The sequence below is a fragment of the Mirounga angustirostris genome, unplaced genomic scaffold (assembly GCF_029215605.1).
Source record: "Mirounga angustirostris isolate CCGP_5_RB_7025 unplaced genomic scaffold, mMirAng1.0.hap1 SCAF_1, whole genome shotgun sequence".
In the NCBI taxonomy this organism is placed as follows: Eukaryota; Metazoa; Chordata; class Mammalia; order Carnivora; family Phocidae; genus Mirounga; species Mirounga angustirostris.
The window spans coordinates 112,036,937-112,053,259 of NW_026991709.1; the positions used below are offsets into that span (position 1 = coordinate 112,036,937).

General features: G+C 42.7%; 1 pseudogene; it reads right to left on the bottom strand.

The window, feature by feature from the left end:
- Positions 1-3,667: 3,667 nt before the first annotated feature.
- On the bottom strand, positions 3,668-4,614 carry LOC123863733 (small ubiquitin-related modifier 2-like; annotated as a pseudogene).
- Positions 4,615-16,323: the final 11,709 nt, after the last annotated feature.

The following is a 16,323-nucleotide window of genomic DNA, read 5'->3' on the forward strand; positions in this document are numbered from 1 at the left end:
CAAGACTGCCCCCCCCCATTTTGATGACACAATTCTGTATGTACTCTCAACTAATGTAGCTCGGTCCTTAAAGACAGAGGGGTGGCAAGTCCCCTTATGCGACATTTCACACACTAGTTTTTATAGTAACAACACTATCGTTCCCCCAGAGGGGTTGTTTCAAGCTGTCTATAGCCACAAGTTGCATCCTGCAAGGGCAAGACTCTGTGTCAAACATTTCACTTGCTAATTCTCACCACACCCATCTCTATTCCGTGCGTATAAATATTATTAATTTATCCCCAGGGCTCAGGGCCAATTGCAATGGCCGCTGGCATCTCAGATGGACACCATACCTACGAGGTTTGAAAACAAACCAAGGTAGCCAGGTTGGGATCTCACGAAATGCCTAACTCCGTATGGTTTAAGGCAACCTCTTGGCTAAAGGAGAAGTTCTAAAACTATACTCAGCTCTCCTGGTAACCTCTGACATCGAGGTTAAATTTTTAACCTTTTTAAGCCTTTATTTAAATTATTTTTTTATGGGGTGCCTGGGTGGCTCAGTCAGTTCAGCATCAGCCTTCAGCTCAGGTCATGATCCCGGGGTCCTGGGATCAAGCCCCGCATCGGGCTCCCTGCTCGGTGGGGAGTCTGCTTCTCCCTCTCCCTCTGCCTCTGCCCCTTCCTCCCACCCCCATGCTCGTACTCATGTTCTCTGTCTCTCTCTCAAATAAATAAATAAAATCTTTCAAAAAAAAAATTACTTTTTTACATGTAGTAAAATGCACACAAAAGTGTATAGCTCAATGAATTTTACATATGTCTGTTCACATGTAACCACCATCTAGATCAAGATCTAGGACTTCCAGTGCTCAGACAACTCTCTCATATCCTCTCCCAGGCAGTATGTAAATCTCCCACCGCTACACACACCCCGAGTAACTACCATTGTGATTTCTATCACCATAGATTAGTTTTGTCTGTTCTTGAACTTTATATAAATTAATTAATAAAACGCGCTTTCTTTGTGTCTGGTTTTTCTCACTAAACATTATGTTGTTGAATGCTGGCTCCCGAAATATCACCAGAACAATCTGTTCAGAGGACAAAGCTGAATGTATTGCTTATTGCCATCAGGGAGAATACCACCTTGAATGAGCTTTCGCTGGAGGGGGAAGGAAAAAGTTAAATTTGAGATTTTGATTCTGGTTTAGGTGAGTCTTTCACTGTGAAGATTTGAATAGGATTGGTAGGAATTATATCATTTAGGACTGTGGGGAAAGTAAGGCAAGGATTTTGAGGTGAAAAAGTTTCAAAGACTCTTGAGGTGTAAACTGTTGATGTTCTCTATTGAAGAGATGATGGGTCTTTCAGGAAGTTCTATAATGAGCAATAAAGTGATTTGCCTGGGCAAGTGTATCCTGGAATAGTAAGTAAGCTGTGCTAATGAAGACTATGGGATAACAAAATCTGGATAAATGTAGACAGTAAGCTGTAGAGCAGTTTACAGTTTTAGTCCTCAGTGTCCAAGTGGAAGGTTGGAGGGTAGATGATTTCCATTTGCAGTGATTTTGATATTCTTCTATGTTGTCTTCTGCAGCAGTAGTTTGTTCTTGTCCTTTGCTGTATAGTGTTCCATTATTTGAAAATAATATAGCTTATTTACTCATTGATTCTATTAGCGGATACTTGGATTGTTTCCAGTTTTTATATCTTTAGAAATATGTTGCTATGATCATTCTTGTACATGTTTTTTGGTGCATATAAGAATACACTGGGGACTCCTGGCTGGCTCAGTAGGTAGAGCATGCAATCTTGATCTTGGGATAGTGAGTTCAAGCCCTACTTTGGGCCTGGAGCCTACTTAAAAAAAAAAAAAAAGCAACCTCCTGGTGTTGGTTTGCTTTTGCCTTGTTAAGGAATCAAACTGCCAGTGGAGATTCTTTTGTTGGGCTTTAGTTAGCATCACAAGGAGCCCAGAGATTCCCCCCTGGCCTACCACCCCCAAGGCTTGACTCATCTCTTTTCACCCAAGGGCCTGTCAATCACTCACTGGCTCAGTATTTCTGGACTGATCACTACGTGCCCTGCCCTGCACAAGGTGCTGAGGACACAGCTGTAAACAAGACTTTACAAGCTCCACAAGGCAAAGGCCTTGACTGTGTTGCTTACCACGGTATTCCCAGCTCCTAGAATAATGCCCAGCAAACAGCAGTACTCAGTGATTGGGGGTCAGCAAATTGGGTCTGCTGACTGTTTTTGTAAATAAAGTTTTATGGAAACACAGCCATGCTTGTTTGTTGACATACTGTCTATGGTTTCCTTCCTGCTACAATGGCAGAATGGGCAGTTGTGAAAGTAAATATCTGTTCCACAAGACCTAAAATGTTTACTATCTAGACCTTTACTGAAAGAGTTTGCTGAACTCTAGTCTAGCTGGCCATTTGCCTAGCTAAAAGTTGATACTTCCATTACAATAGAAGAGGAGAAGAATGGGTATTTTTGTTGTTTTTAAGCTTATCATAGAAATTAAAAAATTTTTTTAATAAACAGAGAGAGAGAAAAAATGAACCTGATTTACCTACCACCCAGCTAGAAGAATGGATACTAGGGGATATATTAGTTTCCTAGGGCTGCTGTAATAAAGTACCCCAAGCTAGGTAGCTCAGAGCAACAGAAATTTATTTCACAGTACTAGAGGTCGGAAGTCAAACATGGAGGTGTCAGCAGGGCCAGGCCCCCACGGAAGGTGCTAGGGAAGGATCTGTTTCAGGCCTCTCCTCTAGCTTCTGAAAGTCTCAGGCATTCCTCAGCTTGTAAAAGGACATCCTCTCCTTGTGTCTCTTCACATAGACTTCTCTCTGTGCATATCCATCTCTGTGTCCAAATTTCCCATTTTTAGAAGGACACTAGTTGAATTGCATTAGGGCCCACCCTAATAACCTCATTTTAACTTGATTACCTCTGTAAATACCATATTTCCAAGTAAGGTCACATTCTGAGATACTAGGTATTGGGACTTCAACATATCTTTTTTGAGGGGACACAGTTCAACCCATAACAGAGGAAGAGATAGCAGTCTCTGTCTGGGACTTCATCAGCATCTTCTGAACTAAATCGGTGGCCTATGAGACCTCTTTGAAAATGTCTGCGAAATAGTGCACACAAGACAAATCTTCCCGAAGAGTCACCATGTACCCATTAACATTCCATAAGCTCTGAGAAGTCTTGTTGTAAAACCTGTTCAGCTCAAAACTTCCCAAATTATTTAACTCTCAGAGCCTAGGGCTACAGCTTTGGAAAGAAAGTAAATAGCAGGTAAGAAGAAAAGCACAGATCTGGGAACATGATAAACTTGTGAAGTGACAATAGAGGATAGAGGTCAGAGGAGACTTTCTGTCTTTCTTTCTTTCTTTCTTTCTTTCTTTCTTTCTTTCTTTCTTTCTTTCTTCTTTCTTTCTTCCTTTCTTTTTTTTTTTAGGATTTTTATTTATTTATTTGTCAGAGACAGAGAGCACAAGCAGGGGGAGTGGCAGGCAGAGCGAGAAACAGGCTCCCCACTGAGCAACGAGCCCGATGCGGGACTCGATCCCAGGACCCCAAGATCATGACCTGAGCCGAAGGCAGATGCTTAACCGACTGAGCCACCCAGGCGTCCCCAGAGGAGATTTTTTTTTTTTTAATTTAAACAACAAGACCCTTGACTTGAAGGGAAAACTATCTAGGATTCATTTCTTTTAGAGTAATTTATCCCTACTTAAAAACAGATTGCCCTACATGTAACAGCTACATACAAAAAAGTTATAAAATTGTCCTTGGTTTTACAATGATAAATGAAAAACATTAAAATTCTCCAATCGAACAAGGTATGCAAGGATTTTTATGTTGTTCTTTTTTTGTTAAACAGTGAGAGCAAAATTACTTACTGGAATATAAAGATAAGAGCTGACTGAGCATGCCACTAATGGAGAGAGGGGGTATTTTCACAGAAGCAGTATTTTCCCCCATCCCATCTCCATTTGATGTCAATCAAAACATACCATTGGCCATTTAGGTAAAAAAAATGCAATATGCTTGTGCACATACACAGTTACTTTATGTACAATAAAGGAATGGGGGAAGGGGAAAATGAAAGAATAGAGAAAACTATACTGTAGTAGTCAGGATGTGGCAGAACCAAATTGTGGCTTTCTAACTGAGAATGTCTTCTTGGTCTGGAGGAATAGAGTTCTGGAGTAAAGTAGCAGGTTCCATTTTTAGTAGACACCTCCTGTCTGCTGCTGGAACACATCAATTCTATCTTCATCCTCCATTTCCAACTGTGCAGGTATGTCTGTTTCATTGATTGGCTGCCAATCAAATCGGAATCTGATCTGCCTCATTGACAAACCCTGTCATTCACATTAGTTTACTAAGTGGTGTATGCCTATTAATCTTAAACTGCACCACAGAACCATCCTGCCCTGCCACCTTCAAATTAATATGATCGTTGTTCTCAGTCTTGACTCCTTCCTTGGGCTTTTCCTCGGCCACGGCGAGCGCCGGAGTCTCCTCAGCTGCCGCTTCACAAAAGAGGTACCAGGTCCGCACCGAACGAGCACACACCCCCAGAGGAGATTTCCATTGACCAGGAACTTAGGCTGAAAGAAAACGTTTCTCAGTATAATTAGCTGCTGTCTGTTCAATGGACAGAAACTCTGATGTGCTTTATCTATGCTGCTCTTGAATAAGTGTGCAGGGTTACCACTGCAAGATCCAGAAGGATCTTGCTCCAATTCTCTAGGAGAATATTATGTGCCCTTCAAGGGCCCCAGCTCCCTAGGTTTTGTGGGGAGTCCTGATTTCCAGTGTCACAATTTTGGAGAAGAAAGTTTCTACTTAGCTGTCTTGGTCTCCAAGTGGGAGACCTCTCTGAGTGGAAGAGACAGCAGAATTTCAGAGATAAAAATAACTTAATTATAAGGCATTTCACCCCTCCATCATTTAGGGTCAAGCCAGATCTCCCACCAACTCCATTTCTGAGTCCCAGTGTGTTTATCATGGGGTGTGCTTGTATGTGAGTGTGGACCCTGGTGTGTGTAGAAAGATTGAGAAGCAACTTCCCTCTGCATTTGTGCATGCATCCTCTTGTGCATGAGTGTAGAGGTAGAGGGAGCAAGGACAAGCCGTTGACGTGAGGCAGGCAAAGCTTGAGGTCGGAAAGAGAGAGAAACGAAATGACATAGTAGTAACAAGTTTCTGCAAAGGCAAGTTGGACGATTCAGGCTTCAGCACCCCTGGCTGGAGGGTCAGGGTGCCCTGTGAGTCAGGTAACCCATGAGCAAGTAGGTGTTTCTTGGGCCCAGGGAAGCGTCACACTAGAGGCAATGGTGAGTCTCATCTTGTATAATGAGAGAAGTATTCATGTTTGCATCTTCAGGGCTCCCATATGCAGATGAGAACATCAGGGTTTGATAGTTTGTAGATGTGCCAGGTGGGAGGACCAGCGCCCAAGTGTAGAGAGAAAGTATGAGCAGAGCTGCAGAGGCTCCCTTGACCTTCCCTGAGCACCATACTTTCCTTGGCTCCACACCTCGTACTCGCCCATCACCTCTGCTTCTGAGGGTAAAACAAACTAAACTGAATGGTTTCCACAGACCAGAAGTGGGTGGTTCTATTTGCCTTTTTGAAGATTCCTTCTTTTTGTTTTGGAAGTCATTCCCCCCTTTAATGCCACAGGGAATTAAATGACAACTGGGCCCTTTCTTGGACTTTTATCAAATAATAAGCATATTTGAGTAACTAAAAATCCACTGAAATTTGAAGAGCTGAAGAACCATACAGAAAGCGTGCTGGGTTTCATTCAGGAACCTTGGATTTGGGTTGTGGCTGTTGATCTTGGACAAATCAGTTTTTCTCTCTGAACCTCTATTTCTTAATTTGTAAAGTAGAGATACTAATGTCATCTCTAAGCTGCCTAACAGGACTAGGATGGTCAAATTAGAGCCTATATGAAATCGTTACAAGCTATAAAGTTTTGTGTCAGATGACTATTATTTTGTCCATGAATAAAGAGATTAGAATAGTAGTTCCATTCTATTATCACTCTCATTAATTCTTGCTTCATCGTTCTCTTCCTCACCCAAGTCCTGGGCTCTGGTATTCAGTAGCCACCCAACATGTGAAGAATTTTGTATATAATTTCTTCTTTCAAGGAGCTCAAGTCTGACTGCATGTTAAAATCACTTGGTAACTATACCCTAATATCTCTCATGAAATAGATGTAAGCTTTCTCAACAATACATTAGCAAATCAAAAAAAAGAATTATATATCACAGCTAAGTGGGATTTATCTCATGAATGCAAGGCTGGTTCAACATTTAAAAATCAATTAATGTAATCTACCACATAAACAGACTAAAAAAGAAAAAAAATCACATACTCATATCAATAGATGGACAAAACACCCATTCATGATTAAAAAAAAAACTCATCAAACTTGGAATAGAGGGAATTTCCTCAACTTGATAAAGAACATCCACAAAAATCCATAACTAATGGATTACTAAGTGAATTACTCTTACTAAGTGAATAACCAGAGTCTTTCTTGCTAAAATCAAGAACAAAGCAAGGATGTCCCTTGTCACCACTTCTTTTCAACGTCATACTGGAAATCTTAGCTAATGTAGTAAAACCAGAAAATGATATAAAAGGTATACAGATTGGGAAAGAAGAAATAAGTTGTTTTTGTTCACAGATGATATGATTGTCTCTGCAGGAAATCCGGAAGAATCAACAACAACCAAAAAGGCCCTCCTAGAACTAATAAATGATTAAAGTTGCTCACTGAGCTGTAGCAAGAAGGGCAAATTTCTGGAACATATGCTCCAAATTCACTAGTCCTGCATCCATGGCAGACATCACTAACCATTCCCAACCTCTTTCCCAAGGAGTCCAGACATGGCCTCAGGATCCTTCTCAGCCCATCAGGAGGGCATCAGTAATTGACCAGAGTTGCCAATGGAATCCCCTTTGGCATCTCTGCTTTATAGATTTACTCCATCTCCAAACCAGGATCGGCTATGTTGCATCTGCCTCCCCTTATTCCTGCCTCCATCTCCATGACTTGAAAAGTCCACCATTTTCATGGGAGAGCTCTCCAACAGACTCTGAACAGACTCTGTAGCAGCTGTTCAGGCTTTAGGACAACGCCGTATCTTCATACAGCGTTTCTAGTCTTTAGATCTCAAGGACTTTTTGCAAACATTAACTCATTTATTTGAAAAGTCCGGTGCTATGAGGACTAATGAGATATTGTTGATGAAACACTCGGTGTTCCCAAGATGAAAGACAGCAGGCTATTCATGGAAAAGGCATTTTTAGAGGCTACTGAAAACTCTTACAGGCATTGGCTGTCTTTTTCGCTTGGCTATGAATATCATTTAAGGCCAAGAGACCAGGCCACGACGCCGTGCTTTAGAGAAGGCTTGCTGATGTGGGAGGAATGGCAGTGAGCACAGCTTGGTAGAACTCCATCCAGCATTTGTCACTTTCTAGCTTTATTATTGTAAGCAAGTTTCTTCATGTCTCTCAGCTTCTCTTCCCTCCTATGTCCGGTGGGAATGATAATGTCTGGCTCAGATAATGTATGTGAGAACAGACACTTGATGTCAGCTGTTCTAGAGCTGGGGCCAGCTGGGGCTGATTTTAAAGGGCCACAAAGGCAATTTTCTGCACTTTAGTAAGAGACAATGTAGGGACAGTGCTGATTAAGAATCCAGAGAGGAGGGCACCTGGGTGGCTCAGTTGGTTAAGCGACTGCCTTCAGCTCAGGTCATGATCCTGGAGTCCCAGGATCGAGTCCCACATCGGGCTCCCTGCTCAGCGGGGGGTCTGCTTCTCCCTCTGATCCTCTTCCCTCTCGTGCTCTCTGTCTCTCATTCTCTCTCTCTCAAATAAATAAATAAATAAATAATCTTAAAAAAAAAAAAAGAAGAATCCAGAGAGGAGCCTTCCTTTGGCTAAAATGAGAATTAGGAGGACTTACATCTCTTAAAAATTTCTCTTATTGAACTATACTGAAAAACAAGATCCATACTGAGTTCAGCATGGCTCTAGAAGTCAGGTTATGTCCATGTAGACCATTGACCTCTCTATTCAAAACATACTAAGTGGTTGGGGCGCCTGGGTGGCTCAGTTGGTTAAGCGACTGCCTTCGGCTCAGGTCATGATCCCGGAGTCCCGGGATGGAGTCCCGCATCGGGCTCCCTGCTTGGCAGGGAGTCTGCTTCTCCCTCTGACCCTCCCCCCTCTCATGCTCTCTGTCTCTCATTCTCTCTCTCAAATAAATAAATAAAATCTTTAAAAAAAACCAAACATACTAAGTGGTTACTCCACACAGAGCTGAATAATGGGGATCAAAGAGAAAGCTTTCATTTCCCCTATGTGTGAGAAGAAACCCTTGCTACAAAATACAGGTAACACATTTCATCAATTCTGAGATACCCACTTTTGTCACTCTGCACCTGAGATTGGAGTGCATCTTACAACTGAAGGCATATCACAGTTTAAATAACAACATTTCTTTCCTTTCTTAATGGTTCACAGAACTCCTTGCAATTTATGACATCTTAGATCCAGTGAAATACAGCCATAACTATCTCTCGGGGCTGTATGAGGGCTAAAAATTAGGGAAAGGCACCTGTATTTATTATTTAACGCTGCATCACAGATTACTCCCAAATTTAGCAGCTTAAAGCAATAAACTTTCTTTGCCCTCTCACAGTTTCTGCAGCCAGGAATCCAGGAGCAGTTTAACTCAGGTTCTAAGTCAGGGTTGCTCATGAGGCTGCAAAGTGAACTGAGTCCACTGTCATCTGAGGCTTGACTGGGTATGGAGGATCCATTTCCAAGATCACTCATGCGGCTGTCAGTTGGAGGCTTTAGTCCCTGCACTGTAGCCCTCTCTGTTGAACTGCTTATGACACTGATCCTAGAGTCAGTGATGTGTGTGTGTGTGTATGTGTGTGTGTGAGAGAGACAGAGAGAGAAAGTGAGAGAGAAGGCCCAAGATGGAGAGATGGAAGTTGCCAGCTTTTATACCTAATCTTGGAAGTTACATACTGTCTTTTCTGCCATATTTTATTGGTCACAAGATAGGGATAAGATAGGAGGGCAAGGATCACCAGGTGCCATCTTGAAGACTGATTCCTCTGGCACCTAACACATTGAGCGATGGAAAGAAAGTCAGAAATAAACATTAGTTTTCTTCCCTGTGTAGCACTCTTCTTTTTACCGAATATAAATTCTGTTGGAAGAGATTGAATCTTCCTTTAGGTTTATACCAGCATCAAACTCATCCTTTCAGTTCATACAGCAGTCTACCTGGAGAGGCAGATGCAATGAGGGTGAAAGGATGTTGAAGGGAAGATTCTGTGTTTGACTACTTGGTATGGCTAGGGATGGAGAGCTTTCCTTCTGGCTTGTGTGCAAAATGGAGAATCTTAGGATTTTACTAATCTCTCTTTTCCAAGCTCTAGAGACCAGTTACCCAAGAGAACTCAGCCACCTTTATGGGTTCTGACCTTTACAGAGCAGTGGTTTGGCACCAGATGATGGTCTAAATACAAGAGCTCACAGGATCTTAGACCTAGGCTCTTTTGTTTGGGTACAAGGAAACTAGTTAAGCAAATCATCATCTGCCAGCATAATGAAAAGAATAAACAGATGATTGTAAAATTGTGGAGCCATCAAATCCTGATTTCCAAAGTATTATGGTAAGTAAGAAGCTTAGTTATTCAAGATGAATTGAGAACAGCCCTGGGTATAGCCCCACATACCCTAAGTCTGGTTTTGAAAGTGTGGTCCTGGTCTAGCATCGTCACTTGGGAACTGATTTGAAATTCTCAGTCCTCACTTCAGGTTCACTGAATCAGCTTACATGGGAGTGGAGCCCAATGAGCCGTCTGTGTTTTAATAAACCTTCCAGGTGATTTTGATGCTTACTGAAGTTTGAGAACCACTGCCATGAGAAGTTTGAGGACCACTGCTCATTGTAAAATCCTTTCCTTTGGTGTATGACATATCCCAAAAGTCATAGTCCCCCATCCCCCCTCCACACACACATACAAAGCAAAACTAAATTATAGTGTTTGGGGATGTCCTCGGATGATAAAACTATGAAGAAAAGTAAGGAAATGACCACTGTTAACTCAGGATAGTGGTTACTTTTGGAGAAAAGGGAGGGAGCTGTGGGTTGTGTAAGAAGGGGCACGTGGAGGGCTCCTGGGATAGGAGTGTTACCCCATTTGAAGGAGTGTGGGGATGCCCACTATGTGTCCAGCATGGGTTTTAGGAAGGCAGACAATGCAAATATGATGGTTGGGAATTTGACACATCTGTATCCCTGCCCCCAGCACACAGTGGCGGTGCTATTCTTTTCATTAAAGTAGAGTCTCAAACAAATGAAACCCAACATCAGTATATTGTGACAAAATATAGGGTATTTGTCAACACCAGCAACCAATTTTCCAGTACTCTGGACACCAAGGAGGTGTCCAACAATTCAATTTAATTTTGATACTAATTACCTGGCGTTAGTATCAGATTCCACAGATTTAAGAGTTCAGCCCCATAAGACTGCCCCCACTTCAGACACTAGTCTCAAGTCCTAGGCCACTCATACTTCAGGGGTTCTCATAACGTCCCCCCTCTATAGGCTCAATAATTTGCTAAAATGGCTCATAGGACTTAGGGAGACACTTATGTTTGTCAGTTTATTATTAGGGTATAACTCAGGAAAGCCAGCTGGAAGAGATATACAGGGCAAGATACACACAGGGGGACACAAAACTTCCATGCCCTCTCTCTGGGCACACCACCCTCGCAGCACCTTGATGTTCACCAACCTGGAGGCTCATCAAGTCTGTTGTTCAAGAGTTTTTATAAAGTTTAATCTCCAGCTCCCCTTCGACTTCCTGAAGGTCAGTGAGTTTCCATCCTCTGATCACTTGATCTTTTTGGTGACCTGCCCCATCTTGATTCTATGTAGAGGCCCCATCCTAAGTCACCTCATTCCCATAAACTCAGGTGTGGTGGAAAGAGGCTAATTATAAATAACAAAAGACACTCCTATCACTCAGGAAATTCCAAGGGTTTTAGGAGACCTATGTCTGGAATTAGGGACAAAAACCAAATATATTTCTTATCACACCACACAGAAAAAAAAGATCCAAGAGGGTCAATATGCAAAAAAACTTTCTCAGTTAGATGTTACAGAAACTCGACTCTGATGCCAATGAGTTCAAGAGACTCCAGGCCTCAAACTGTGTTGTCTACACCCTTTGTTTTCTTACTGTCACTCTCTCTCCTATTCCTCTGCATCCCCTGGCTTGTTGACCTCATTTCTCTTATTGCAGATGAGCTTCCTCCATATGGCAGTGTGTGAGCAGAATACATTGAGTGAAATAATTCCTTACTTAAATGATTTATCATCTTAGATTAGTGAATCCAGAAGAATGAGAGCTTGTCTAGCCCAATGTCCATAAGTAAAATCCAAGGATGAGCCCTAATTGCCTTGCTTGGGTCACAAGACCAATGTTCTGTGGTCCCCAAGTTGAGATATTTTGACTGGGCACAAGCCATGTGTTTACACCAGTGGGTAGTTAGGGATGGCTGGGATGGGCCAAATATGCCAAGACTGCATGGAATGCTAGAGGACAGTTCCCCAAAGGAGGAAAAAAGAGATTCCAGGTGGCTAAAACAATAATACATGGTTGCTATTATAACAAACCAAATGAAATTTCATCCACCCCATCTGTAGCAAGGCAATAAAAAAACTGACACAGAGTTTTTGCAGTGAAGAAAGAGGCTGTTTATTGGTAGGGCACCACCCAGAAGAATGGAGAGTCAATGCTCGAAAGTCCTGAACTCCCCAATGGCTGGCAAGTGAGGATTTTTAAGGGCAAAATTTGGGGGAGGGGTCCCCTGAGAAAGTGGATGCTGTTAATCAGAGGCCCGGGAGGAAATGCTACCAGAGGTCTCCTGAGAAGGTAGACTCCATTGATGGGAGGCCCATGAGGTCATGCTAGCAGATGTTACTAATGTCTGGTCCCCTGGAGGTCTATTCCATGAGAAGAGACTTGGAATCTGAAAAATATCTTTATTTTATACGTTAGAAATTTCATTAGGTACATATAGTGATTTTATCTTTAGGGTAGTGCTGATTAACTACCTGTAAGCTCTGGAGTTGCAGTCCTATATGTTCCTTTGGATGATAAGCATGCATTCCTCTCTCCTGAGCCTAGACCTACGTGTTTTCTGGCTGGTCCAGCTATGCCTGGGGATGATATGATCTGATAAGATGGATGCTGGCTTTACTATAAGTAGATTTGGTGGGAATCCCATGTTGGGATACTTTGCACCCAACATGGAGAGAGGGAATGGAAAGTAGAGAGCAGAGTGAGGTGGCTCCCAAGACCAGCTGCAGTTTGAATTCAGCAGTTCTTGGAGAAAGATGTGCGTTCAGTGGTGGGAGCAGATATTAAGGAGTCTCCGTTGACTGTCCACTTTGACTCAATCCTATCTCCCATCTAGCTGATAGGTAACACCTTGGCCCTCCCAGCCTGGTACTCTCTCCAGATATGGAGGGGCAGGCAGGGTAGTGTTGCAGAAAGAGGGCTGGATTGGGAGTCCAGGCCCTCAATCCCAGGTCTGCCCCTGACTTGATTAAATTCACTCACTTCTAAATGGTCATGACATTAGACCAGGCCATATGTAAACAGATTATGGTAAAAACATGCACAGGGCTGGAAGTGGGGAGAATTGGAAGGATATATATATATATCCACAAAGTTACAAAGGTATTATATTACAGATTTGTAACTTCCTTGAAAATAAAAAAAATGATAGAATGAAAATATATTTGGTATTATTTTAACTTAGCCCTATGAGTTAATCTTCTCTTGTATCTCTTCACTTCTTTCTTTTTTTTAAGATTTTACTTATTTATTTTATTATTTGAGAGAGATAAAGACAAAGCATCCACGGGAAGGGGCAGAGAATTTCAAGCGGACTTCAGGTTGAGTGAGGAGCCCCACCGGGGCAGGGCGCAATCCCACCACCCTTAGATCATGACCTGAGCCGAGGGTCAGCGTTTTAACCCACTGAGCCACCCAGGCACTCTCTCTTTACTTCTTTAGTGAGAGAAGTGCTAGTTACTTTTCTTTACGGGCCAGGGTAGAAAATAGCTTTGTGGACTCCAGGGGGCAGTTTTCCCTTAAGAAGATATATACCGGGGCGCCTGGGTGGCTAAGTTGTTAAGCGTCTGCCTTCAGCTCTGGTCATGACCCCAGGATCCTGGGATGAGCCCCGCATGGGGCTCCCTGCTCGGCGGGAAGCCTGCTTCTCCCTCTCCCACTCCCCCTGCTTGTATTCCCTCTTTCTCTGTCAAATAAACAAACAAAATCTTAAAAAAAAAAAAAAAAAAAAAAGAGGATATATACCAATTTAAACCATAGAAGACAAGTAAGTAAAGGGTGAGTAGCCTAGATCGTCTAGGGGAAGATGATCTAGAGAGGCCCTTTATGTCTGGGGAGTTGAGCGGGGTGGGGGATGGGTGGCGGAGATAATGCTGGCACCCCACCTCTTGGGGATCATTGGAGAGAAAGGATGGAGAGCATTCTGTAAACAGTGGAACCCATTCCAACTCAGAGCTTCAGGGGCCAGCTCTGACTGTAGAGACTAAAAGAGCTAGCTTGAAAGGGAAGCCACATGGGGGCCGTTGACAGAGCCCGGTGCTGGAGGAAGGCACCGCCCCTGAAGAGCTCTTGCAGCCCCTTCAGACCCGGTCCTGCTGAGAGCTCCTTACAGCAGAGGAAGCACTTTAAGGTGAACCAACTGGTCTTCAACAGTGACACCATGTGGCCGAGGGAAGTAAAGACAGCGCTGGGATTGAAGGATCCCGGGCCAGCCTACGCCCAAGAGAACGATGTGAGAGGGGGCAGGTCAAGAGGAAGACCGACCTTTTTGTTACTAGGCTGGGTGGGGGCCACGGCGATTTTATTTGGTATTGGTACTTTGCGTTTTGGGAGCAGTTCATACTAATTAAATACATTCTAAAATAAATGTTATAGACTTTATAGATTTTCTGAAAATCTATAACTACATCGTTTTGCCTTTTGCAGGTTTTGCTGGAGCCCCTGAGCATCGCACTCCAGACCGCTGAACACAAGCACTGTTTTGTTTCCTCTTTCACTGCATGGTGTGCCAACCTGTTTTTTTGTTTTTGTTTTTGTTTTTGTTTTTGTTTTTGTTTTTGTTTTTGAAAAGAAGGAAGAGGGAAGAGTGGGAGGACCTAATTTTCGAATTTCAAATGAGATTACACTGGGGCCATTACATGTTTCTCCAAGGTACCTTTCAGCTCAAATGTCTACAGTTTTATATGGAGCTGTTTTATGTTTTAAGAATCTCCTGGAAAACTTATTCATGCTACTCACTATGAACTAGTTGGTTTTGAGGAACTTCCATTTTATTTCCAGCAGAATACCATAGTATTGGTCTCTCAAAGCATTTATTTATAAGTGTTTGGGGAATAAGACTGTGTAAACTAGTCAAATGGATATAGTCCATGTGGCTTAGAGTGTCATTCATTCAAACAATAGGTAATGTGTGAGCCCCACTATGCAGCATTGTTCTGGTCATGGAAGATAGAATGATAGAGAACAGAACATGGCATCTTCCTCAAGGAGCCTTCCTGGCTGGAGAGAATCACAAGATGCTATAAGAGCAGAAAGGAGGAAGATCTGAGCCAGTCTCAGTTGCCAACACTGATTTTGAGGGGCATAAGGCACAGATGAATGCCAACGACCAAGCACAGAACCAGCCCATAAAATCAATAATTACATGCAGGCAGGGCTGCTCAGAAGTCGTGTGCTGAGTGTTGCAGTCGAGACTACTTGTGTTTGAATCCCAGTTCCACCCCTTAGCCGCTGTGTAATCTTGGGTATTGTTACTAAGCTCCAAGTGCCTCAGCTTCCTTGCCTGTGAATTGGAGAGAATACCAACCTCAGGAGAGGTTTAAATTAGGTAATATTGGCAAAGTGTAATGCTGAGCAGGATTGCTCTCTAAGTTGAGATTTATTTTAATAATGATAGTAAGTCAAAAATTTGTAGACCAATCAGATCGTCAGTGTATTTTTGTTATGTTCAAATCAAGAATTGACCCATTTAATAAAGAGTTGAGGGTTTAGACCAGATGAGACTTACCATATTTCTCTAATTCTCCGGATCTTGACCTTTGCTGTATATCAGAATCACCTGGGGAATCTTAAAGCCGATACCTAGACTTCAACCCCAGAGTCTGATGCAGCTGGTCTGGAGTGTGCTTTGGGCTTCAGGATTTTTAATCATGAATTAATGTGCAATCAAGGTTGAGACCCACTGGTCTAACTGAGTATGGAGAGTGAGCAGTTCTGTCCTTGGGTCACAGGCAACCAAGGCAGTTACTGATGACTTTCCCCTTGTATACCTGCATTCTGAGCTAGAAGTTGTCCTGGAAAGAACCAGAGGGAGAGGGAGTCACCTCCACCACCTGGTGCTGAAAACTGATGGAGGCCCCTGTACGTCTAGCCCCAGGAGGCATTTGTTAGTCATTACAGTACCAGGACATGTTGCTCTGCCAGCTGCCATGGGATGTCTGGAACAGCTGGAATTAGAAAGGTGGATTCTAGGGGCAGCTCCACCATAGCCCAGCCAAGAAACTGGCTGCCCCATCTCGGTTTTGTTATCTGTGTGTGTTTGAGGAGATGGGAATGTTGGGCTTGCATGACCCACAGACCTGTTCTTAGGTCAATGAGGTATGTGGGTAAGGCACTTTGTAAACCATAAAATACTATATGAATGAAATAAAATAACCAGTAGAGATTAGACATGCATTTTTTGAAGCTAAAAGCTGTTATTCTGTATCATTTCTGCTGTCCAGAGCTAAGTTTTCAAGCACCTGGTACCAAGTTGCAATGATTGAGACCATTTTCTGTAGCAATTTTCTGTGCTAGGTTTCACAAAAGCAATACAGCAATGAACTCTATTTTCTGTCCTATTCAATAATTTGTCATAATAAACCTTTTGAAAAACACCATCTAGGGTATGGGCCTCAGGGTAAAATGGTTCCTTTTTTGTGGAAAAATAATTACTGTAATGAGTTTTCCTTATGTGTGGAACTGAATAAAGGAAAGCTAATTCAAAGTGGAGTCAGAGGCCAGAAGGTGGAGCTCTCACACCAAACCACTGGCCGCAGCCCTTGCATTCTCAACAGGAAGAGCCCTATACCTTACAACGCCAGTAGGAAGAAAGATTTTCTCCTTACCC